At 41.1% G+C, this 24,475-nt stretch overlaps 2 long non-coding RNA genes across 2 annotated transcripts; both read right to left on the bottom strand.

The window, feature by feature from the left end:
- Positions 1-1,834: 1,834 nt before the first annotated feature.
- On the bottom strand, positions 1,835-5,267 carry LOC116711790 (uncharacterized). Its single transcript, XR_004337330.1, has 2 exons — positions 5,023-5,267; positions 1,835-2,039 (listed from the first exon to the last, which is right to left on the bottom strand). It is a non-coding gene; the product is annotated as an uncharacterized LOC116711790 (long non-coding RNA).
- Positions 5,268-6,706: 1,439 nt separating this feature from the next.
- LOC116711792 (uncharacterized) lies at positions 6,707-22,724 on the bottom strand. Its single transcript, XR_004337332.1, has 3 exons — positions 22,713-22,724; positions 7,267-7,273; positions 6,707-6,868 (listed from the first exon to the last, which is right to left on the bottom strand). It is a non-coding gene; the product is annotated as an uncharacterized LOC116711792 (long non-coding RNA).
- Between the last annotated feature and the right edge of the window lie 1,751 nt (positions 22,725-24,475).

Here is a 24,475-nt window from a genome sequence, read left to right as displayed (position 1 = left end):
CTAATTTCCCATAATCCACTATGATAGGGCCCTATGGTCCTCGTCTACCTATGCTGCATAGCAATGTGATGCACATTAGTCAATTAATAGTGTGTTAAATGACAGAGGTTCCAGTCAATTGAGTTTCTCATGGGGAAAGGGGTTGCCATTGTCCTACAATGTAAGACACAGAGAGATGAAGACAAAGACAGATGAAAGATAAAAATAGATTTCCTTTTTTTTAAATAATGAAATAGTATTCTGGTTTGTGGTAACTCCTGTACACTTACCCTTAATTTCACCTCTACCCAACCTTAATATTACCAATCCAGTCCTTGTACGTTGGTGATATTCAGTAACTTAGCAGCTGTGAATAGACATAGATATAACGTTTAAATAAATTTCCCCATCCCCATCCCCCATCCTCTATATGCCCTGGCTGCCTCAGTCAAAGGAGGCTGAGTTCACATATCAAACTGAGATCTTTAGAGTCACGCATTCCCACTGGAGAAAGAGGGAAAGGCTCCCCCTATTATGAGAGCCTCAGACGAGGTCTTGGTTCCTGACAAGGGTATTAAAATGAAATAAATCAGCCATTAAGAAGCGAGCGCTAGCAATTGAAACCCTATTAATGCGGCAGGCGGAGAGAAGTAGCCCCGGTGTGATGTGACAATGGAGCACCACAGTGCCCCTTTAATTGCATTTCGGTCTGCTTTTTATTCCAAAGGCTGGGTGCAGAGGACAGGTGTACGTGGGAAACGAGTGTTTAAGGACATTTGCTTGCACTTTTACGCATACGTGGACACCCAAATGAACATGCTGATTTTTTGATTTTTTATTTTCCTAGAGAATTCCGAATGTTTCAAACATCAATGATTCTCGTGCTAATTCTAAATCATAACCTGAAACAAGCGCCTTAACGAGAGGGTCACTCTTTCACCCGTCAGCGCCATTGTCCATGTATTGTCGCCAGCCAGGCCCCATCAATGTTGCATTGGTCCCGTTCTCATTACCTTCGCTGTTAGCGCAGACACTGGGTGATGGATCACGGCCTCGACTGGACCTCATTTGGGTGATGAATCGCCAGTATTCCGCTGTGAAGTGTGGAGGTGATTATAAGTAGACACAAAGACAAACACAAACATTCACTCACAGAGGAAGACATCAGCTAAGTTCTCTGCACGCGGTTCCTACTTTATTTTACCATAGATGGGAAGTATTTATTCTGAGAGATAAAAAGGAGAGAGTAGAATGCCATAGTTTTTTTTTTTTTTTTTAAAGATCCACAAACAGTTTTAAGTAATTTGAGTAAAACAAAAACGTGTTATTTTTTGTAGAATTCCTACTCCTTTTTTAATATATTTTTATTTATCTAGCAGGAAAAAAGAGGAAGTGACATAAAATGCATTTTACACTTCAATATAGTGTCCAACATCTCTGATCAAACAGCTGAGTCAAGGCACACTCTAAAAGTTGTGTATATCTACTTGAAATTAAAAACACATAATAAACTCCCTAATATTTTTTCACCCTTTCCAGTATGCAGTTTTCTAGAATTTTCTGATACTTTTATGACACTAGAATAAAACGCTGCAGTTGTTCGGTTTTATTTTCTGTTTTTTGGGGTTTTTTTCTCACAAATCGTCAAAGTACTGAAGTTAGTTTGCAATTAATATTTGAGCTAAAGGACTTTGTCACAGTTTCTCTGACATTCTGGCTTCCTTATATCAGCTAAATTTTATAATGCCTGGACTGACATGAATTGGATTATTCAAAATTAAAAGCGAGTCAAATAAAAACAGTTTTTGATTACTGATTTTGATGCTGTTTGCATCTCAACTGAACCTACGCCAAGAAATGGAGCCTTGGCGAAAATTCAAACTGGGAGACTCGACCAGCTTCACCACATCATCTAATCACTACGCCCGACCGCAGCCAATCCGGACCGGAGCTTCACGCCACTCCAGCCAATCGTCGTCCAAAGACACCTTCAAAAGTCCGAGCTACCCTGGGGTCTTCCTGCTCGTCAGCCGTGCTTCGAACCTACGTGAACGCTTCTCCTACCTCTCAGACATTCAGTCAACAAGTTTCAGCTGCCTTCCGTCCGCCCAGATCCAGGGAGTGTCCCTCACCGGCCGGCTGCGCTCCTGTCGACTCCCCGCTACTCCTCACCAATCTAACCGCCCTCATCACGCCTTCCTTCGGCCTCCATCGGCGACGACGAGCCGGAATTTTCCGTCCTCCCCTCGTTGACGTCGCAGTCCTCCGCTATCTGCCCGGTTCCCCGCTCCGGCTCACCATAGGCTGCTGCGGCTCATTGGCGCTGTCCCCCGCAGCAAGCGCTGGTTGTCTCCACGATCCGCCGTGGCTGCACCGACGCACGTCGGCTCTTCCTGCTCGCCCCACCATGGACTCGATCCGTTGCCCGATCGTCTCTCCCAGTTCACCTCCGAGAGGACGTCGCATCAGACCGCTACGCTCACCTCCACCTATCTCGGCTCGCAGCTGGCTTGTCAGCCTCATCAACCCGCAGCTTCATCTGCGCCCATTGGGCGTCATCTAGGTAAGACGTACCTGCTCCTGACTCGTTCATTCTCCCTTCGCTTTACGTCTCTGTCAGCGTACCAGCGCCTTTAACTCATGTTTACCACGCCTCCTATCGCCGGTCGGTCTTGGCATTTCCAGGGTCGCGACTAGCTCGTTCCGTTAGTTCCCCGCTCAGGCCGCCGCAGCCCTCTCTTCCCTCTGTTGCTAAGATCGCTCCAAATTCTGTCAGTAGTTCCAGTTTGCATTTCAGCACATTCTGACCTCCGCCCCAGCTGCCGCTGGTCTCCTAATCGCAGCACCATTTTCTTTAAGCTTTTCATGACTAGTAGAGGGGATCCGCCTAAAGTTCCATATAAAACGCACCTGAAAACAAACGGAGTTATGGGCAATCTTTTATTTACAATTTCTCTTTTCTGGGGAAAAAAAAAAAAAAAAAAAAAAAAAAAAAAAAAAAGCCGTGCTGCCCCTTCTACTCCAGATCCATGCAAGCAGCCCATCCACACAGATGGCAGAGCGTCCGAGCACTGCAGCTCCAAAATGGTGCAGTCATCAGGTGTCTGAAAGAGAAAATACCTTAACTATGGACCCAGCAGGTAGATTACCCGAGAGCAGAGACGCAGCCTACCTAGATCCACGCTTATCATCTGGTGAACCAGGTGGAAACGTAACAATGCTGCAGGAACACACGAATGGCTTCATTAGTAGGTCCAGCATCCACGACAACCGCAATCCCAGCCATTGACCGTAGATGGCTTGACGATCTCAGTTGAGCAATCAGGAACACAAGCCACCCAGGCAGCCGACATACACGGGGAAACAGTCACGCACACACACCTTAGCAGCACCATCAATCACGGGGCCGCTCCTGGCACAAAGCGGGGAGGATGGTTCTCCTTCCCCCTCAGTCGGGCCAATGTCGCACCCCGAGTAGTCTGATCATCAGAAGCCGCTCGTAGGCTCTCTAATTTTGCAGCTTCATGGCAGCCAGACCGGATCTCATCTGCGTACTTTCCAGTCGTCAATCTTAACCTCCACCCTCGAACAGTCAGCTTCACCTGCACAGCGATACGAACTTCATGAGTCCTCTTTCAAGTGATTCATAGTTCACAACGCCGCTCGCTCTGACAGCTTTCTTTCCTCGTCATCCATTGGTTCCGACCCATATCAAGGAGGCATACACACAGTTGGTACGCAGACATGCGCGCTAGGTGGTCAGCGTCATCTGTACAGCCGTCAGTTCGATGCATGCGACGGGATAAAACCAGCCAACGTTCTTCTGGTAAATGAATGGTCAGTAATTACCGCTGGAGCTAGTCGTAGCCGACCACAAAGCTCGCTCGTATAAAACAAGCCTCCCGTTCCCCGATAATCCGACTGCTTACCACCAAGCCGGACCGTCGCTGGCAATATGGCTCACGAAGATCTAACTTCCCTGTTATGTGGCCGATTACCTAAAAGCGTTTCGGTAATCCCTTTCTGTCGGTCGCTACCAGCCGTTGGAGCAGGACGTCTGGCGATCCTCATTGGCAGGAAACTAAACTCCGGCCCGACGTTGACTCTCGGTCTCGTGTACGTGCTCTAGTCTACCGCGCAGTAGGAATCCTGACTTGTTCTACCCTTTTCCTCGTGTTCTCTAAAGAGCTTTTGGGGGATTTACAGGCGCCTATTATTTAGCGATCCAACTTCGTCTCATTGCCCCCAGCATAAGATAAAAACACTCCAGGATTTCGAGAATTACATCCACGCATTCATCCGTAGTTGCATTAATTAATTAATTAGTTAAGCAGGATTCGTATATCCGTACAACTTAATCATATTACAGCAGATCACAGGCAGCCAGTCTGTCCCTCCAGGTCCAGTTATAACTCCCACATCTGCCTCCGTGCAAAGCATTCCTACAGCTTCCCTTCTTCAGTTCTTTCCTACATCCGCAGTCTGCTCGCTGGAAGCAACTTTCACGCTAAGCTTTAGCAACCTACCACATCATCTAGTCTAGTCTGGTCATCTAGTCTAGTCGAACCCCGCTGTGAATTTCTTCTCAAGGGATTTCTAAGCATAGCTCCTCTAATCCTGATAGCTGGAAACCCATCTCATTCCCATCACTTGGGAATCTTATCACTGCACACCAATCCGGCGCCTTCGTCCCCTACATCAGAGCTCCACTCATGCGCTTTCCTCCTAGCCTTCTATAGATTTCAGATACGGAGTGAGTTCACACTGCATCTAAAGTATTCAATCAGTTAGAGACTATCTAACTCGATACTAAATTCTTCCCTGACCACTTCAACCGCTGCCCGTTTCATCTGCCACCTCAGACTGATCTCAGCTGAGATCCTCCCCCTTGCCACTTCTCGGGCCATTCTTTTAGAATAGGCGTTGCCACATCGCCATCGTCAGGCGTCCCTTCAGCTTCTCTCCTTCAGCTCGGCCGCTGGTCATCCCCGGCCTTCTCATCCTATATCCTACCAAATCTTTCAGCTGTGCTCGAAGCTCCACATGCAATGTCTGCAGGTGAGCATCTCTCCAAATTACTGGTGGTGGAGCCCTAGTCACCGTAAATAGCTACTAAATGGTGAAATTCTTCTTTTTGTTCATTGGTCCCACAGTGATACTTAGTGGTTGATTTGTGCTTTATTTTGAAGAGCGGTAGATTTCTTCTTTGCGTATTTTGTGTTAGGCACTTCCTGTTTCGCTAACCACGCAGAGTCAGCGTTAGAGCCTGAAGAAAAAGAAAAATTGTAAAATAGCGCTCTCGGAAAGCAGAATGAGGTAGGAATGTGCGCAATTGTGTTTTGTGATCATTTATGTTTATTTATACATTATGTATCCTTTATTTATGCTACAGTTTTCACGGTGTCTGACAAGAAAGGTCAAGATTAAACTGCACCCGTTCGGAACTCCCTGCATCTGGCTGTTCATTCCGAGAGGCCGCTACAGTCACCTCTAACATTTATTTCACACCTAGGGAAGCTAGCAGGGCCCAACAGGCCCTCAGCCCTGCCGGCTTGGCCTCGCAGTCCATCATGCTGCTTCGCCATCAGTCCCGCCAGCGTGCGGGCCCTATCGCCTATCAGTCTCGTCAGACTGCAGGCCCTGACTGACGCCTATCAGTTCGGCAGACTGCAGGCCCCGACCCACGCCTATCAGTCTCGTCAGGCTGCAGGCCCGACTGACGCCTATCAGTTTCGGCAGACTGCAGGCCCTACCGACGCCTATCAATCTTGTCAGACTGCAGGCCCTACCGACGCCTATCAGTCCCGTCAGACTGCAGGCCCTACCGACGCCTATCAGTCCTGTCAGATTGCAGGCCCGACCGACGCCTATCAGTCTCGCCAAGCTGCAGGCCCTACCGTCGCCTATCAGTCCCATCGACTGCAGGCCCCGACTGACGCCTATCAGTCTCGCCGAGCTGCAGGCCCCAACCGACGCCTATCAGTCTCGTCAGACTGCAGGCCCAACCGACGCCTATCAGTCTCGTCAGACTGCAGGCCCAACCGACGCCTATCAGTCTCGTCAGACTGCAGGCCCAACCGACGCCTATCAGTCTCGTCAGACTGCAGGCCCAACCGACGCCTATCAGTCTCGTCAGACTGCAGGCCCAACCGACGCCTATCAGTCTCGTCAGACTGCAGGCCCAACCGACGCCTATCAGTCTCGTCAGACTGCAGGCCCCAACCAACGTGGCGCGCCTATCAGTCATCCGACTGCAGGCCAGCCAGGCCTCGGCCCGGCTCCCTCTTTTGGGGGGAAGACTATCCCGAGCTCGCCGAGCAGACCGCCTGCTCACGGCGATCCTCGGCTCACGGTCTTCTGCCGGGTCCGAGCGCCAAAGAAATTGTACCATTAAATCTTTTTAACTGCTATTTTCTTCTCTGTGTGAGTCTCTCCAGATTGAAATGGAGCCTTGGCGAAAATTCAAACTGGGAGACTCGACCAGCTTCACCACATCATCTAATCACTACGCCCGACCGCAGCCAATCCGGACCGGAGCTTCACGCCACTCCAGCCAATCGTCGTCCAAAGACACCTTCAAAAGTCCGAGCTACCCTGGGGTCTTCCTGCTCGTCAGCCGTGCTTCGACCCACCTCCTCCCCTTCTCCACCTTCACCATGAGGGTCGTCGTCCAGGATCCCTTGTGCTCTTCCTCTCCAAGCTCCGCTCCACCACCAGTTTCGGTCCCGGGGGGAAGACTATCCCGAGCTCGCCGAGCAGACCGCCTGCTCACGGCGATCCTCGGCTCACGGTCTTCTGCCGGGTCCGAGCGCCAAAGAAATTGTACCATTAAATCTTTTTAACTGCTATTTTCTTCTCTGTGTGAGTCTCTCCAGATTGAATTATGGGTCTGGTCTGAAATCTAGAAATAAATTAGTCTTAAAAACAGAGATGCATTCAATTCTCTACAAAGTTCCAGGTTTCCAGCAAAATTTGAATAAAATCAAGGCGCATTGACAAGCATGGCGTTGGTTTATCCATTTATACACGAGAATATTCCAAAGTTTTTAAATTTTGATGCATTTAATGAATAGGAAAAGTATGAAGATTTTTTAGTGACCTGCTGACCACCAATGAGAACCAGTTAGGGCAAAATTGGCCGATTTCAGTGTCTCGCTGATTAACTGGTGCATCGCTAGCTGAAAAAAATTAAAATAAAATGGACAACACAGTTTGCTTCCCTCATTTTTTAAGGGCAAAGCTCTGTAGCAAAGAAACATGCAGGACATGGCAAGCCATACAGATTACAACACGGCTACGTCTGTGAGTTCCTCACTGAATCTGAGTATAGTGGAAAAGCAGCAAGACTTTGTACAACTCAAAGTTTTCTTGAAGACCATGACCAATGGAGGGAAACGTCTGTCAGTAATAAGCAGCATAAAACAGGACAAAAAAACTTTGTATCTTGCATTTTTTTTAACAAATAGAATGAATGAATTCTAAAATTTAGGAAACAAATGGATTGTCTGTGATTGATTTATGCACCGTCTTTTTTGCTTTTAATTGTGTTATTTACTTGTTCACCATGACAGGGTGTGCTACAGGAAAATAAATGAAGGCATCCCGGAGAGGTGTTAGTGCTTATTTGAAATTTCGTCAGGAGCACTCTTTCACCTGTCACTGGTTATTGATATATTCATTAGAGTGCCCTATTCTCTTTTGCTGGTATCGGTTTCTCTTGACAGTAGCACTGTTGACAACATCACTCAATGAATCACTTTACAATTATGATTGTTGATGGCCCATGACACAAACTTGGAGGGGATGTCATTATGTGAACATTAAAGTGATACACAGGGATGCTGGGATGGAAGACCTGGTTGCTGCTACCCCACTCACCCTCCCACTCCCACCCCCTCCCCACCACCAGAACAAGGCCCTCTCTTGTGCAGCATTATCCCTCAGTGCAGTGCTGTAACACTTTATTCAGGGGACACTCAGTCAACGGAAAAACAATAAAATGGCTTTGCACTGCTGTCTTCACATATGAGCAAATGCATTTGCACAATAGAGTTAGCTTAGCCTGTATTACAAATTATCTTGTGATGTTTATTTTCTCCCTTCTGCTAATAAGTAAAGACTTTCATATCAAACGTAATGTGGGTTATGTTTTCTGATGCATCATGAGAAATCGTCAAGTGGGCAGCTCATGTGTTCACACATTAGCAGTAAAATGCGTTCCTGTGTGCGTTCTGAACCGATCTCAGGAAAAAGTTAAGGTTCCACAATCAGTTGGGGCCAAAAGCAGGAAATCAACACTTTTTTTTCTCCCTTTAATCTTAAAGGGAACAAGTCGATATAATTTCCATAACATAATCCCATTCAAAGTTAAATGTTGCATAGTTTTGGCTCGGTTACTTTTTTTTTTTTTTTTGCTCCTAAAATTTGAAGGTGGGGTAATAATAATAAATGTTTAATTATAACACAGTGAATGCATTATGAAAAACAAAACTGTTGTTGAAGTTTAGGAATTATACGAATGTTGTGTTAGTCTTGCCAAACGGAAAGTTTTCTATCCACAACAAAACTGCAATCTGAAGGTTTAACGCTGCCTTAATCTTCTCATCAGCAAAAATCTGGAAGACATTTAATTTTTCCATCACATACACTAAGAGGAATGATATATAGGAAAAAAGTAAGTGTTGGTCTATTGACATATTTGCAACCCAATTAATTTCCTCTTAATTCACCTCTTAAGGTGAAGCAACTTAATGTTCACGGGTAATGCAGTGGTATAATGGCTGATGGGGTGATTTTGTTGGATTGAGATAGCTTATAAATCTTAGTATGTAAAATCTGATGCTACATGAAACTAATTTTTAAAATCAAAATTAATAATACAACCAATTAACTAATGTTAACTAGGTGTGAGTTGGCCATTTTTGTCCCATACATAGAATATATATCCAATATTTATCCACAACAGCAAAAAGTCATTGAGATTAAAACCTATTTTTCAGTAGTGATGGGCAGAGGCAGAAAATAAAACTTCAGCTCTTCCTGCAGGAGAGTTTTACTACATTATCTTCCAGTAATACAGTGTTGTGTGTACAGTTTCATGTTGCTGCAATACTGTAAAAATTGTGCAACATCTTTGTGAATCCTGCCCTTTTCAGAGTTCTCATGTTTGTTTTTAATTTCCACTTCCACAGCCCACAATAATTTTGGCACAGTCACAGACCACAAGCAAAACTCTGCAAGCATTTGGCCCAGATCCAGTGTAAATCTATCACCTGCACAACATTTTTCTCACAATGTGCCTTTAGTGGATAGGGAGTGTAGAAGTGGAACAAAGACTCTACACAAGTTAGGTTAATCTGTTTTGAAACACAAATATTTCCTTCAATCTATATCGTCTACTTTTCTTTCACTTAGCAGTTTGCCACATCTCCCGTAATTACGCGCCAAGCACAGACTTGTCGTAATCAGTTCAGTTTTGTAAGTAAGACGGAGTGGAGAAGTTTCCCCACTCTCTGAGCGTGGCTTTTCAAATGCAATGACTTCTGCTGTATGTTAAAGCTACTATCAGTGAGGAAATTGGCTTCTCTTCCTCTTCTGTGATCTCCATAACCACAAAATGGTGACTAGAGTCTAAAGGGAAGCTTTTTGATTCTAAGGAACCACATTTGTGCCAGCACTTGGCCAGCCATCCCCACCGCTGGTGTACAGTTTCCAGTTTCCCATAATAACAGCATGAGGTAAGAAGGACTCTTCAAACCAACTGCTGATAGTCGATGTGCTGACCTAAAACCAGGATGAAATATCGCATTCAGCGGGGAAATATCCATGTATGTAAACATAATCAGCGTTGTTGAAATATTCACAGGATGAAAAGTTGAGTTCTTGTGGTCGGTGTGTGATCTCTCTATGGGGTCTGCATATTTTGTCCTGAAATTGCTGCCAGTAAATGTGTACCCCGTTGAGAGATAAGGCTCTCATCTCCTTTTCACATTGCTCTCTTTATTCCCAGTACTCTATCTGTTCGCGCACACACTCACACACAGAAAAAAAAATTAAAAAAATAAAAGAAAACAACACACACACACATGTGGCTGGCCTTGTTGCCATAGCAGGCTAACGGGTTGCAGCAGTGGCAGATTTGATTGCCTTCCTTGCGTTGAAGTGAAGAAAAGGAGACAGCACCAAATGAAACACCATCCATCTTAATGAAACACAATTATTTTCCACTTATTAATCATTGAAAAATCAATATCCCTGTTCTTGGCCCAGTGTCGGCCTGATTTGTCATTTGGGGGCAAGTTGTTATGTATCATTTTCTGGGCCGAGGACAGTCATGGGTTCAGTCACCTGTGTCCTTTAGGAGGAACAGGATGTGAGGGAGGAGAGGAGAGCAGCAGAAGGTATGGACCAAGACAAAGTTCAGACAAAAATGTTGGGGACTTGTAAGTGAAAAGGAAAATGAGGGTGGGAGGGGATAAAAAGCAAATAAATGAATGAAACAAAAAACGACTGGAAAGGAATGGAGGCTGTTCATTATGCTTCCTTGCTGCTCTTTGAGACAAATGGGAACTCATTAGTGACTGTTGGTGATTGTGTGTTTTTTCACAGATCAATTTACTAAACACATTGTTTAATGGGTCATTATTAAAGTCTAACGCCTGGCATTGACTGGGATGAAGAATGCAAAAGGGGAAAATGAAGGTTTTGTGATTACATGTGCTATTTGTTATATTAAACTGATTTGAAAAATATGCGTGTGCAATACAATATTTGTCAGGAGATTGCATAGCTTAACTAGTCCAAACATACCATTGCACCGAAGCAGCATGAAATGGCACACTTTTTATTTCACATGGTTTACTTTTAATCCCTTTTATTTCTAATTAGCATAACATTTATACATATGTGCTAATACCCATGTGCTATATTAATATCTACACACTAATGGGTAATTAAACTCAGTGTTGTTCAGATCCATGAAGTACTCGGAAAAGTCTTCTGTAAAGTCACAAACGTATGGTATAGACCCTATTTGCTCCAGGACATAACTACAGATTACTGAATTTGCAATCTATGAAATTTTAAAAGAAAACAACCATGCTCCCCAAGTTCCTAAAGCATTTTAAACCTGCTCAGAAATGAAAGGTTAAGATCAGTGGTCGGCCTCGCTTAAATATTAGTTGTTGACATAATCACAGTGCAAGTCACATTTAAATACATGCAATTTAGCACTAAATTACAATTTTTTAAAATCAAAATATGAAATATCTTACCAATGGGATTAAGGTAAGCTATTACACATAAGTGGAGATTTATAGGTCAGATTTTTTTAAAGTAATTTAGGCATAAAACCTAGCAACTTTGCTGTACTGCATTCACCATTCCTGTTATCTACTGACACTGCACTCTCTCTTGCAGTCTGAATAAAATATAGACATGCTGTATGAAATTGTTTCGTTTTAAAAAGCTTGATATATCTTTATGCTACACTGACACACCACACAGATACTGAAAAAAAGGAAAAACCGAGTCCTTCACCATAAAGAGCATTGTTGTCTGTACAATCTGCAGCAATTATTGTGGTGCGTTCACAGTTTTTTTTTTTTTGTTGATTTTGTTTTTTACCAGTTACTGGCCCTGGCCATTCAAACAGAAAATCTGCTGATTTTAATCACCAGTTCTTTTCCCACTGCATTAATAAAGATTGAGGTACACACGATTTTCAGTTTATTTCATTTTACAGTTTAATAATATCAATGTAATCTAAACAAGTCATGCATTAAAGTGAATAGACAAGCATCTTCATCGATCACAAGTTACTTTTCCAAACTCAAATTTAAAAAAAAAAAAAAAAATGTAGCAAAAGAATATCATGTGCATCATTCTTATTTTTCTCCTCGGTGAAGGACTGAAATCCATCAATCTGCCATTCATCAATTTTATCGCTCGCTGTCTCCTCCTCGGCCACCTCAAAGGCCCAAAAGGAAAGCTTTTGGTGCTATTCTGAAAAATTGTCTTGAGAAAAAAAATGATTCCAAACAGCTCAACCCTTTGTTTTTGCTCTCAATAAAGCCAGCGACAAGGCCGGCACTTGATGTACGAGCATCATGGGTGCCTGGGCGTGCTGCTACTGAGCATAAGCCAAGCCATGTTTCATGACAAACATTGTTCTTTACAGTCGCCACGCCACCCAGATGAGGATATAATGTTCTACAGCACATAACTGCTTCAGGTCAGTACAATATTAGCAATATCGAAGGGGTATAGGGATGCATTACAAGGCCCAGAAACCGGACACAGAGGTGAAGAGGTTGGAGAGGGGGTTGAGGTGGAAGAGAGGCGTGTGGCAGCTTTTAAGTGCCATATCAGCAGTAGCAGAAAGTCCACATTCCCTCAAGTCTGTGAAATGTTTTACAAGAACAGTGTGTTGGTCTTCCCGTATGATATCAGGAAGATTTCATTGGTAGCAAAGTGATAAAAGGTTCCTGTGCCGTGATCACCATGCAAGGCAAACAAAAACAATGAAGATAAGGGAGCATCAAACTCTTGCATCAACTTTCCATTTGTGCTCTTTGTGATTTTTATTGAATCAGTTTTCTCTTTGAGTAGAATGCTTTGGAAATTTCATCTCTAAGAACAATTAAACTTCTGAAATATAAGTTTTATATCCATATCTACTATGATTACTTAGTAATTGTTGTGCTGGTGCTGGGTGATACTCCCGAAAAATGTATCACAATATAACCCTTTCATATCAGTTATTATTGATAATTACTGATTAGTTTTTTTTGTTCTAAATATCCAAAATACAGTCAAACTAGCGATGTGACTTTTCCTCTTTGATCCACAATTTCCTCTTGAGATGTTTTTCTCATTTCATCCTTTGACTCCACCCCAATCTTTTTTGTTGTTTGATATTTTGCCCACATAAATGCTGATCTTGCTCCTACACAGTCAGCTTGATGGCAAGGTAAGCGATTACACACAGAAGCCGATGTTTATGAATCCTCGCTACACGAGTCGCTGATGCTGCAGTAAGTTTAAAATGTCTCTGTAATAATTGTCTTTAAAATATTAGTAGCATTCTGATATACTCCTAATGTAAATAACTCTTGAAATAATTGATAAGGCTATTTTAACTGCTTTTCTTATAAAACATTATTTTGTTCTTAAACAGAAGTTGGAATTGTCTGAAATCAGTAATCAAAGCCGGGGAATGAAAATCAGCCAGATCTATTCAAAGATTGAGATTACCATTATAAAAAAAAGGTCTTTTATGTCACTGTTACAGAGTTGAAAAGGATGATTAAACATTCACAATTTCATGAAGTCATATTCCTTAAAGCTCAGTTTCTGATTTTACATTTTCTTTTATCTTGTGTCTGCAACCGGCCGCCCTTGACATATCAAAGGCTCATCAAACAGCTTCCTTCAGAGAGAACAGATACCTGCACTCCCAGTTGTCACACATGAGCATCTCTATTGTGGCACTGAGAGCCGAGCTTTGGATGCTGCTTGTGTCACCGAGGGACAGCAATCTGTGAGTGTCACAAAGTGCCCAAATAATGTATAAGGGTGAAGGGAGTTGCTGAGGTTCCTTAAATATTAATGTTGTTGAACTGCAGTCCATCTCCACCGTGACACAGTGCTGAAAGAAAATCACTCGCCCTTTCAATAAGATAAAACACACTGTAGACATACCGCTATCCATACGACTCTATATATAGATAGATGAATTATGAAATCTCTTATGAAGACGCTGGCGCTGATTGACACTTTGCTGCTGGAGATTTACGAGGAAGGTAAAAGCAAGAGGCCAGAGGCTTTGCAGTGTGTGATCCATGCCACTTTTGTTGCTTGTAATTTCTTATTTGTTCCGTGTTGCAAACTAGGACTCTATCCACACTAACACAGGTACTTTGCCAAACAAGAGTTAAGATTCTTGAAAACTCAGTCCAACATCTGTCTCACTTTGTCACAATGACACTTCAAAAGTAAACTCAAGAACACAGTGAGCAAGAGGAAAATCAAAAATTATGAAACAAAACCTTCAGCTATGATAGTTTTTGAATTTAACTGGCGGGTTGTTTTTGTCCTACTTCAACGTCCAAGACCACTTGTGTATTTAGCTTTAGTCTATATATTTTGTTATAAAGCACTATCTTTCAAAGTGCCATACAGAACACCAAGAGCCAGTTATGGCGTTGAAAAATAAAATTCGAAATGAAAAACATTCAAATCAGATGAAATAATCAGAATTTTTAAAAGGGATAAAACTATCCAAGTAAACATAACATCCACAGAAGAAGCTGCAGCTATAAATGTTTAACTGGTACTTTGGGTAATTATACTAAACCGGTTGCACACGTTGTGCTGTGCAGCCCCCCATTTGTGAATATACTTCTTTAGTGTTTATATGTTTAAGATGGATAGAAATACATTATTTATATTTCTAATAGCAGTTAGCACACCAGCAACTTGTACATTTCTCAAGTTTTCCAACTTGCGATGAGAACCTATTCACCTCGGACATGATGTCATTTCCAAATCCGAGCTTGAAATTCCAAAAAACAAGAAAAGCAAAATTTGTCTTAATTTTATAGTCGTAGGAAAGTTTGGAGTTTATGTTTCCTCTGATCAGATTTCTTTGAAAATAAAAATTATGTTTTGGTTTATTATTCAGCCACATGTGTGCAGTAATGTGTATTTGGGTTCCCTAGCCCCTTTTTATTTGGTAACTTGCCATTTTAAATGTCAAATTAATGAGCCTTCTCTAAACCGAGTGTTCCTTCTGAAGGAACCTATTAATTTGTGGTTTTAGCCTGTAAATTTTTTTTTCTCCAATTTGCCTCCCTTTTTTTTTTTTTTTAAACACAGCTTGTCACAGTGGCGGCCTTCAGCTTGCTTAACCAAGTGTGGAACCCTGTTTTTATCGTGGAGCTCTTCCAGAGCTCCTGGGTCCCCTTACCACATTGACCAGATGAAAGGCCTTCCCCAGATGTTTACAGCCTGTGAAAGTGGCAGGGAGCTGGTGTCGGATGCTGGCACAGCGTGCCAACAGACAGAAAACAAGCCAGTAAAGCCCCATGCTGTATATGTAGCACCGAGGGGGGGAAGAAAAAAAAAAGGAGGGAAGAAACCGGTGGAAGGGTCATAAAATTTGAAGAGCAAGCACGAATGAGTAGCATGATGTATGCTGAAATTCACCAGTGAGGTTTACTTTCTTATGTCGCTACCAGTGAAAAAAAAAATGTCCACCAATTTGCACCATATCGGGTCACAGCTATCAGAGCAGTAAGCTTGACCTCAGATAGCCAGACGGCGCTCGCAGTGGCATCGCCGCTCACAGGGCCCTGATCTCTGCCGCTCTAAAAATATGACTCTTTTTGTATATGTGTGATATAGAAAATATGTCTAGATGGCCAGATTGAATCCTACAATTCCAATAAAATCACAATTTCTTTGTAAACTGTATTTTAAAGAAGCAGAAGCTGAAGAAAGTTTTGAATAATAATAATGGAGAAAAAAAATCTTATAGTAAAATGGATTTTCATATTTTAAAAGAAAACTTTAAATATTGGTCACTAAAAAGAATCCAGTAAGAAAAAAGCACTAATACAGAACTAATTTTCTTATAAATTGCAGATATTAAATGAAATATAGCAACTGTAAAAAGAAACAAAAAGTCCTGATCATGTCTTTTTTTATTGTTTTGTTTTCATTCTGAGGAAGAATTAGAAACAAGCAAGAGGTTTCTACTTTTATTAACCTCAAAACCACTGACCTGATCTTTTGTTTGAATATTTGAGTGCAGTTTGGCCTCGGGGTACTTTTGTTAAGCATGGAATTATGTAGATTTGCCCTCATTATTGCACTTCTGTGTACGGTGTGCACTGGGATGCTAATAAACGAATGAATAATTGGTCTTAAGAAAGATGACTAGGATTTGAAAGCCTCTGCACCTCTCGGCTTGTCTGCAGCAACCCCCAATTAGGCGGCCGCTCTAAATGAATGCGTTGTGTGTTTGAGGAACCGAGCCATCTCGTGACTTAATCTGGATTGAGCAGAGCGGTCCTTTATTAGGTTACGCGCGGCCGCAATGTGTCTTGTCACTTTCCAGAGACAGCGAGCGATAAAATGCGATAAACGGAATTAGATTGTCATTGATGAGTCAGTAAGATCGCGAGAACAACAGATCGATGCCCGAATCACCGAGCAATATTTGAGGACGCAGACGGCGGATAAATAAACAGATGAAATTCAGCGGGGAAAGTTTGAGCTCACATCGGCCTCCGTCTGCCTCGCTAACACACACGTGGAAAAACACATGTGCGCACACCCACACACACACACACACACGCAAACAGGTCTTTTCTCACACTTTAGCTTGAAGCGATCTCACAACGCTGAGCAACACAGAGTCAGTGAGAAAGGGGGAGAGAAAGGAGCCAAACCAATTCCAATACAGCACTAATGGGCCACATCATGCCAATACAATAAATAATGGCCCTTTCAGCTCAGTCAATAGTGAGTAAATGAAAATTTAACCTTTCATTAAATGTGGTTGTATTATTTCCCCCACTTGCTTCCCGACTCTATCTCCCTCTGACACTGTATTTCCATCTTGTACAAGAACACTGTGCAAATGTTATGATGTAGGGCTGTGCGCTGGTGTTAAGTGGTGTATTCTAATATAGTTTACAAGTCAGTCTACATAAGAGTAAAATCTATATATCAAAAAGGCAAGTATTTTTTTGTGCAATGAATAAATTGCGATGTACAATTGTGTCAGTTTGATCAAATAAAAACAAAGACAAATGAGTTTAGCAGAAATGTAAAAGTATAGCCTTCATGACAAAAAAAAGCTAGTGCAAGCTACCCCTGCTAATTCACCTGTTCTTAAATCTCTGCTGATTTCAGAGTGCTGCGTAGTTTCATCACGGGGAGAGGAGGTGATTGGTCTCTAGGCATTTTGTCTGTGTTTTCTGCTAGACGAAAAGGCTCTGGGCCCCTTCTCCGCTGCAGCCAACCTGCCCTCTTAATTAATTAGCGCTAGCAGGAACTGCTGCACTGGGGACAGAACGGCCCTCCAGAGGACTGGACAAGGTGATAATGTCCTAAAGGGGAGACCAAGTCCTCTGTGCTTTGCTAGCTGGCAAATGCAACTCCGCATAACATACAGAGGCAATCAGGGTAGAGAATTTTAGTCAAAGAAAAAAAAAGAAAATTAGGACAGAAATCTCAGTAGAATTAATCTTTCAAAAAATAAACTTTGTAATATGGATTCTTTTTTTTAAGCCATAAAATTATTTTAAAATGCTATATGAAGCCTCTATGGATGCTCAATGGCCTTGTGGTTCCTCTTGTGATTCTGGATCTGCGATGTGAAGCAGAGGGATTTGTCCTGCGTCTTTAAATAAAAGTAGAACTACACGCTTCTCCACATGAACGGTAAACATGTGTTGTTAAACTGAAGCATTAAATTGCTTCAGTTTAATGCTCTTTATTAAACTGAAGCATTGTATTAATAGAGAGAAACTGCATCACCATTACTTATTTTTACAATATTCTGCTTTAGTAATTATTGCAAAGATTTTTATTGTTAGGTCCTCCTGAGCTGCTTTACTCTGCTTTTTGAAATATTTGTTTTTATGTATCTAAAAGTCCATGGACAGGTACAGCAAATTATTTTCAGGCTATTCATGTTGAAATGTTTGGTAGACTTGTTCCTAATCAAACTATTAATATAATAAATATAACTACCAAGAGCCATATGTTCTTTATGTTTCAAAATAGGGTATAGAAACAATGAAATGTGGCTGCTAACTAAGTGTGGAAAAGAAACAAAAGTATCTGGTTATGAATCTGACATCTACAGCTGTCTCCCTACTCAAAGTCTCTTTTCTTTCTTTGTATTGACAGAATCTTAAAAAACTACTCATTGGTGTCAGCATTAACTTTCTAATAATTACAGTTACAGTTTCTGTAGATGATTTTGGTGCAGCTCTGCTGCGGTAATAGATCCTGGAGTCCATTATCAACTAACCTCTATGTTGGAGTGACACCGATTACTATCGAGATCTTAATAGTTCAGCTCTTAGTGTGGTATTCACAAGGCCTTGCCCAGTATGTGCTAATCTTTAGTCTACAAGGTTTAAACAGTGAAATTGTGAATTCTATTAATAAATTGTTTTATAATCAAAACCATTTTCTTCTTTCAACGGAAACTTTGTGAGCATTTAAAGGAAAAGTTGTGGGCAGACAGATTAAGGCCTTCCTGAGTAACTTCCTCTGCTTCCATCTTCTGGCTGCCATCAACCTTTAGTTATAGACCATCCTTGCTGAGGTCATATGCTGTGTGGCTGACTTATAATCAGCCACACATAATGTCACTTTTTTCCACACATACCTTTCTTGCATCCACAGCTTTCTGTGCAGATCTTATGTGTTTAGTTCTTTGACGTTTTCTTTCTGGAGTGTATTGTGTATTGCACTAATACAGTGAATGCCAGTACAGCCAAAAATGTTCCTTTATTAACTTATACTTCTCCCTTCGAAACAAGTAACATGTCCTCATTACAGTGCATCAAACTCAAGGCTTTTATTTTGTTAGAACGGTTTTGTTTTGAATGAATCATGTAATGCACCTTCTTTATTGATTTACACTGACGAAAATAGGACATACAATGCTATGAATGCATAATATGAATTACATTCTTATTGCAATGTCAATAAGAATGCATGCAATGTCAATAGCAAAGAGGATTACTCTGAACTGAAAGTTTAGCTGTGTGTCGTGCATCATATTACAATGCATATTTACATTGAGATGAGCCTTCAAACACCTTAAACAGCCTTTATTTGTTGCAAAAGTACACACAATGCTGTGAGCGATGCAGGATAAACAATGAGGAGATGAGATGAAAATTCCATTATTCATCCTAACAGCAGCATTCAGAATGGATACTCTGTGCTTCTCTTAGATTATGGAGCCCTAAACAGTACATGCATTTGAAGTTGTTCCTTGAACTTTTTGCATGGGTCCTAATGACCAAGGTACTCTTACCAAGTGTAAAGAGCGATCCCTCCTAGTTTTGTTTGTGTGTGTCCCTTAGTGCATGTGTGCAAACTTCACTCTCTTTTTCTCTGTGTCTCCAATAATGAGCATGTGCACCTTTTCTGCCCGGGGCCTTCATACACAATTTAGCCAGAAAGCCATAGCTGATCATGATTTAGCTTTTGACACAGCTCGCCCTGAGGCAGGGGGGGACTAATACAGATATCTGACTCCCGGACCGCGATGGAGCGAAGGAGAGAGAGAAAGTGAGAGGCCTTTTATTGACTAAATGATAAAGAGGTTGGTAATGATAAATAACAGTCATTTTATTGCAGAATTCCCAGAAAAGACACGTTCCCCACAATATATAAAAAGAGAAATAATAGACAGGGAAGTTTCTCACCATAGTCTCGGTGCACTCACTCCCCGAGAAGTCGCCCATTGTTAAACTCCCAATGTTCCTCAGCTGGGTTGGAGGTCACAAATTGTGTTAGAGGGACCTGCTGCTATGAATACTACATAAGAGTGATGCAGAGAGGCAGAGTCATCCCTGTCTCTGGAACTACGAGGACCCGAGCAAGACTGAGCTGGCGTTGCCTATAGGCATCGCTCGCTCACAATCTCCACTCTGTGGTTCTCTCTCCTCCTTAGTGCACTTAATCTCTCTCTCCAGTGTTCATCTCTCTCTCCTTTTCATTTGCTCCCTTTCTCTCTGCTCTATTGTCGCACTGTTTGGGTACAGCAGCGGAGTACCGAAGAAGGATGTCGCCATTGCTTTTTTTTCTCTCTCTCTCTCTGTCGCCACCATGTCTCAAGGCCACAGGTACCAGTAATACTAATGGGTGGCACATGCTTACATTAATGTAATATCTAAGGGGCAATCCCTCTGTTTAAGTGCATAACAGAGAAAAATATAGCTTGTGTACACAGAGCAACTTCCCTATTACCTGTTATACGTGATAACTGAAAAGCCTTTGCAGGTGCAAATATTAAACTACGGATAGGGCCTAAGTGGATTAAATGAGGGAACATACATTTCATGATGTCCAACCACTCATGATGTATGCATGCAAACAGGTTAGAGGAGTGGAAAATTATTGCATAGTAGTGATTATGTTTCAACCAGAAACAATTACTTAATTCTAGTAGATTCTAATTTTTAAGCACCCACACACACCTATGGCTTGAAAAAAAAGATCACAAATGTCATTAGTTAAACTACATGGAGCAAAATGTTTGCATACTAATGTCATGGTAGCATTCAGACATTTTTTTTTTATTTAGGAATCCCTAAACTTAGGAAATGTCACCAAATGTTTGGCTGAGAAATTTTCAATACATTTCAAAGGTTTTTATCTTTATAATTTCTACATTATGTGATGGGCATGCTCTTCTTGAACATCATGACTAGTAAAAACTCAGTCTTGTACAATCAGCTCTTTGTTTTTCACCAGTTTTTTAAAACATTTTCCATAGTTTCTCGTATTACTTTAGATTTAGAGAGTTTCCTAAACACAATTTCACAGTTGCAATATTGTGATCTCTGCTTCAAAAAGTTTTAAAATGCTTGTCTTCATCAACATGTATGGATTGTTGGAAGAGGCACTCAGGCAAATGATTTTCAAACTCTTCCACTTAGAAATATGATTCATAAGAGATTATGACTGCACCAGCCTTCAGGTGTCCATCTCTAGCTTAGATGTACAAGAACTGACTTGGATGGAATTGGAAATTATGTATGCCCTTTTTACATTGAAACATCAGTTTAAAAATAATTATATCTGTGCTCACGAAATGCATGAATACTGAAAGGAAGTTAGCTGACAATTTCATACCAAGAACAAAAATACTATAAACAGTTTGACTTATTAAACATCTTACAATAAACACCTCAAATAATGGAACGATGTCAGATGATTTAACAAAAAATGGTCAAAAGACCCCAAATTACATTTGTGTCCTTGACCTCATAACAGTTGTTCGTAGCAAGAGTGCAACTCTGTTATGGATTAATGGACATTGCTCTTCCCTCTATAGGAAAAAAAATCCAACAGTGTGCTTTATTATTACATTTAATCAGTGAAGAGAAGTTGGAGAAGGTATTTATTCCTCAAATCACCCACATTGCACAAATTATGTCTCTGGCCTTATCGAGCATAGCCATCTTTCCGGAAGGCCCAAACTGCGTTGGTGTGAGGAACTGGTGGCAGTTAGCGTGCATTTGCCTCAGGATACCTCTCCAGTTCTTGGATACTGAGTGGAGAGTGGCCCAGAAATGAGCAGTCAAATCCAATTAAATTACTCAAATTAAATTGTACAATGGTTATGGAATACCTGATCGAATTACTCACATTCAGGGGATTTCGACAGCAACCAATTAGTTCAAAGTATAAAGTTCACATGTTCAAATTAACACCAACCGAAGACAGAGCCTTTATTTGAGAGAAATGATACATCATAATTACATCATGATGAGAAAAAAAAATCACAAATTGTGGAGCACACATTTAATAAGAAAATGGAAGTGGTTAATAGGTCTTGATAAGACAAATATAGCCCTGTCATTGGTGCTGCATGACTAGGTTGACTAAATTAAAGAGGAACATTTTTATTGTTTCAACAGAGCTTAAAGACTGACTGCTGCGTACTTAAAAATAAGTATTTAGAACGAGTTTGTGTTGTAAAATGCACAATTAAAACATGAGACAAATGTTATTGGTAATTTCTTTGGTCTTTTCATGAAGTTGTTCTGGCACTTTAGAGAATAATTTTGTAGTGGTCAAAATAGACCCATTTTCATTTCTTTCACAATGACGGAATTCTTCACAGATTGTGGCTTAATTGTATGAGGGACATCCTGACCTTTTTTACATTTTAAATTACACTTTCCAAGGTGCCTTTCCAAGGTGAAATATGTGAGTAATGAGACACAAAATCAGCCTGTTAATTGACTTTCAGCAAATTTGGATCCACTAGACCAACGTATACATTTCCCTCTTTTAAAAGTGAGCCATTTTAGCTAATAAAGTTATTAATCTTGCCCATACAGTAATTATCTCTGCAATTATGCTGTAATTGCACATACATCAAGGCCACCTCATACAGTGGGCAGCCTTGAGCTTGGCACTGATAATTTTCTTCATTGCATGTAATGACATTGCTCATTGTTACTAAAACACTTTTTTAACCTTCAATGTACACTTTGTCAGACTTGAACATAATAGCCACGTTCACAATATGACCGAAAATTAATTTTTACAGACTTAAAGTTCCTTATAACAGAGATAATTAATTAACTTTTTTCTTTTCACTTACGGTGGCTGAAAGGAGCATCCCTGACTACATGGACAGCACAGAGCCTCAGAAGCACCATAAATGCTGTAACATGATAATGCCGCTTTAATTACCCCTTGGTCAGCCCACTTACAAACCTATTGCTGCTGCAGTCAATATCCCAAAAGATCCATTCATGCCTAGGCTGATGGTTGACTTGGGAGCTTTTGCTGAGTGCTTTAGCCTAATTGATATCCTTATTTAGCAATGAGCCAGTGGGAGTCGGAGGGGAGTTAAATGGAGCAGTTTACCAGGCGGCGAGCACGCTAAACCACATCCCCGACATCAACACCATGCCTTGCTGCAGCCACTTCACTTGCAATTTCAAATTGATTAACACCACTTCAGTTTTGTAGTCAAAAAAAATTTCATTTTTTGTTATTGTTTCGGTTGTTTAATTATGATATCTAATAAATGTAGGCACTTTGTTTTAAATCTAATAACGAGAGTTAATTGCTTCAATGTCAGAACCAGGTTCGCACGCAGAAGGAACAGATCAGTGTTTGCTTGGGTCCCATTCATGCACTATAGAACAAAGGCGTCACTGTACCACACCAAGCAAACAAGACTTCCCAATTTTCACACTTTGTTTCCCATTTTTAAAAAAAAAAAACCAAAAAACACACAATTAACAGAGATGCTTGCAAAAACAATCAACGTAATTTTGGAAACCATTTTAAAGGCATTGTTTCCAACATAACAAAACAACAGGTAGATCCCTAGCCTGGAACCGACAGCTACAGAACAATGTATATCCAACAGGTCAAACAAAGCCAGCGGGAGCAATGGGAAAATCAGATTCTTCTTTTAAACTGGGTTTGTAGGTCTCTCCCTCCTGCCAGTCTCCCCAGATATGTCTCCCTTAACAGCTCAAAGTAATTAGCAACAACCACATGCCAAAGGTAGGGTAGCTACTGTACACAGATTAGGCAGAGCCTATCTTTAATTTCAGACATTAAGATGCTCTGTGGGGGCTTGAGTAGAGCTGGGAGCTATAAGGTAGGCACCCGGGCTCATCATCCCAAGGTCGCTTTAGTGAGAAAACCTTGTCAGGGGACAAAGGATACCCGCTGTATGGAAGCTCACATTATTGTACTCGCAGTAATTAATTTCTCTGAAAATACAATCTTGAGAAGGAACTTTGCAAAGGAAATATGCCTTATGAAGTTGCTAAATATTGGCTCCTAAAGTCTAACAGTAAACATAACTCTCTCTCGCACACCCCCACACACACACCATGTCAAACTTTGTTTTGAGTGATATCACTGAAAGTCCTGCAGGGCTTCCCATTAGTCACGTTGTTCAGCCCAGGACATAAAATGGCCTCCAATCTTGGCCAAACGGCGTCAGCCCATTCTTTATACTGTCAGGATGAAGAAGAGCATAAAAACTCAGAGTCAATAAAGTCATATGAAATGCCTGATATCGCAACATGGCCCGCCACAGTGACCGATTAAGCATCCAGGTCCACTGTGATGCTCGCACACTTTTCAAAGACAAAGCACAGAGAGGAGGAGGGGGAGAAAAATAATGGTGAAGGATTTTTCTGTTCAAGGGTTGCTTTTGTATTGCATTGTGTTCCACAATCAAACATTGAATGTAAACCTGTAGGAAATTGTTTTTAGACTCAAGCTAGCATTTATCCTAATGCTCTTTTCAAACATAATACTTTTTGGGTCAAATGTTACCATTTAATGTTTAAATGTTTTCATGTACTCCAATTTGTATCAAAAAAGGAAAAGCAAATATTACAGACAGAAGATGGAAAAAGAGAAAATGTTTTTTAATCCATGTTATGCTTTTTTATCTACAGGTTATTACTGAATTACAATTTAACCATAATATATAACTGGAACCAACACACAGCATATTTATTCCAGATCCTTGTAGTATAAAACCAAACTTTGGTAAAAAGCTGCAAGAGCACTATGTTCGCTATTTACATAAGCAGAGTAATATAACATGTAGAAAGTAAATACTGATATCATTTGATAGATAAAAACCAGACATTGGGTACCAGTATCAACCCATAGAAATAATTAGATTTAAAATGTTACTGCTTGGCACAAAAAACTTATACAATTAAATTCAGATAAATTTAAGTGC

Source organism: Xiphophorus hellerii, chromosome 21 (genome assembly GCF_003331165.1).
Source record: "Xiphophorus hellerii strain 12219 chromosome 21, Xiphophorus_hellerii-4.1, whole genome shotgun sequence".
In the NCBI taxonomy this organism is placed as follows: Eukaryota; Metazoa; Chordata; class Actinopteri; order Cyprinodontiformes; family Poeciliidae; genus Xiphophorus; species Xiphophorus hellerii.
Note: the sequence above shows the minus strand (reverse complement) of the source record. Positions and strands in the feature narration are given on the sequence as shown.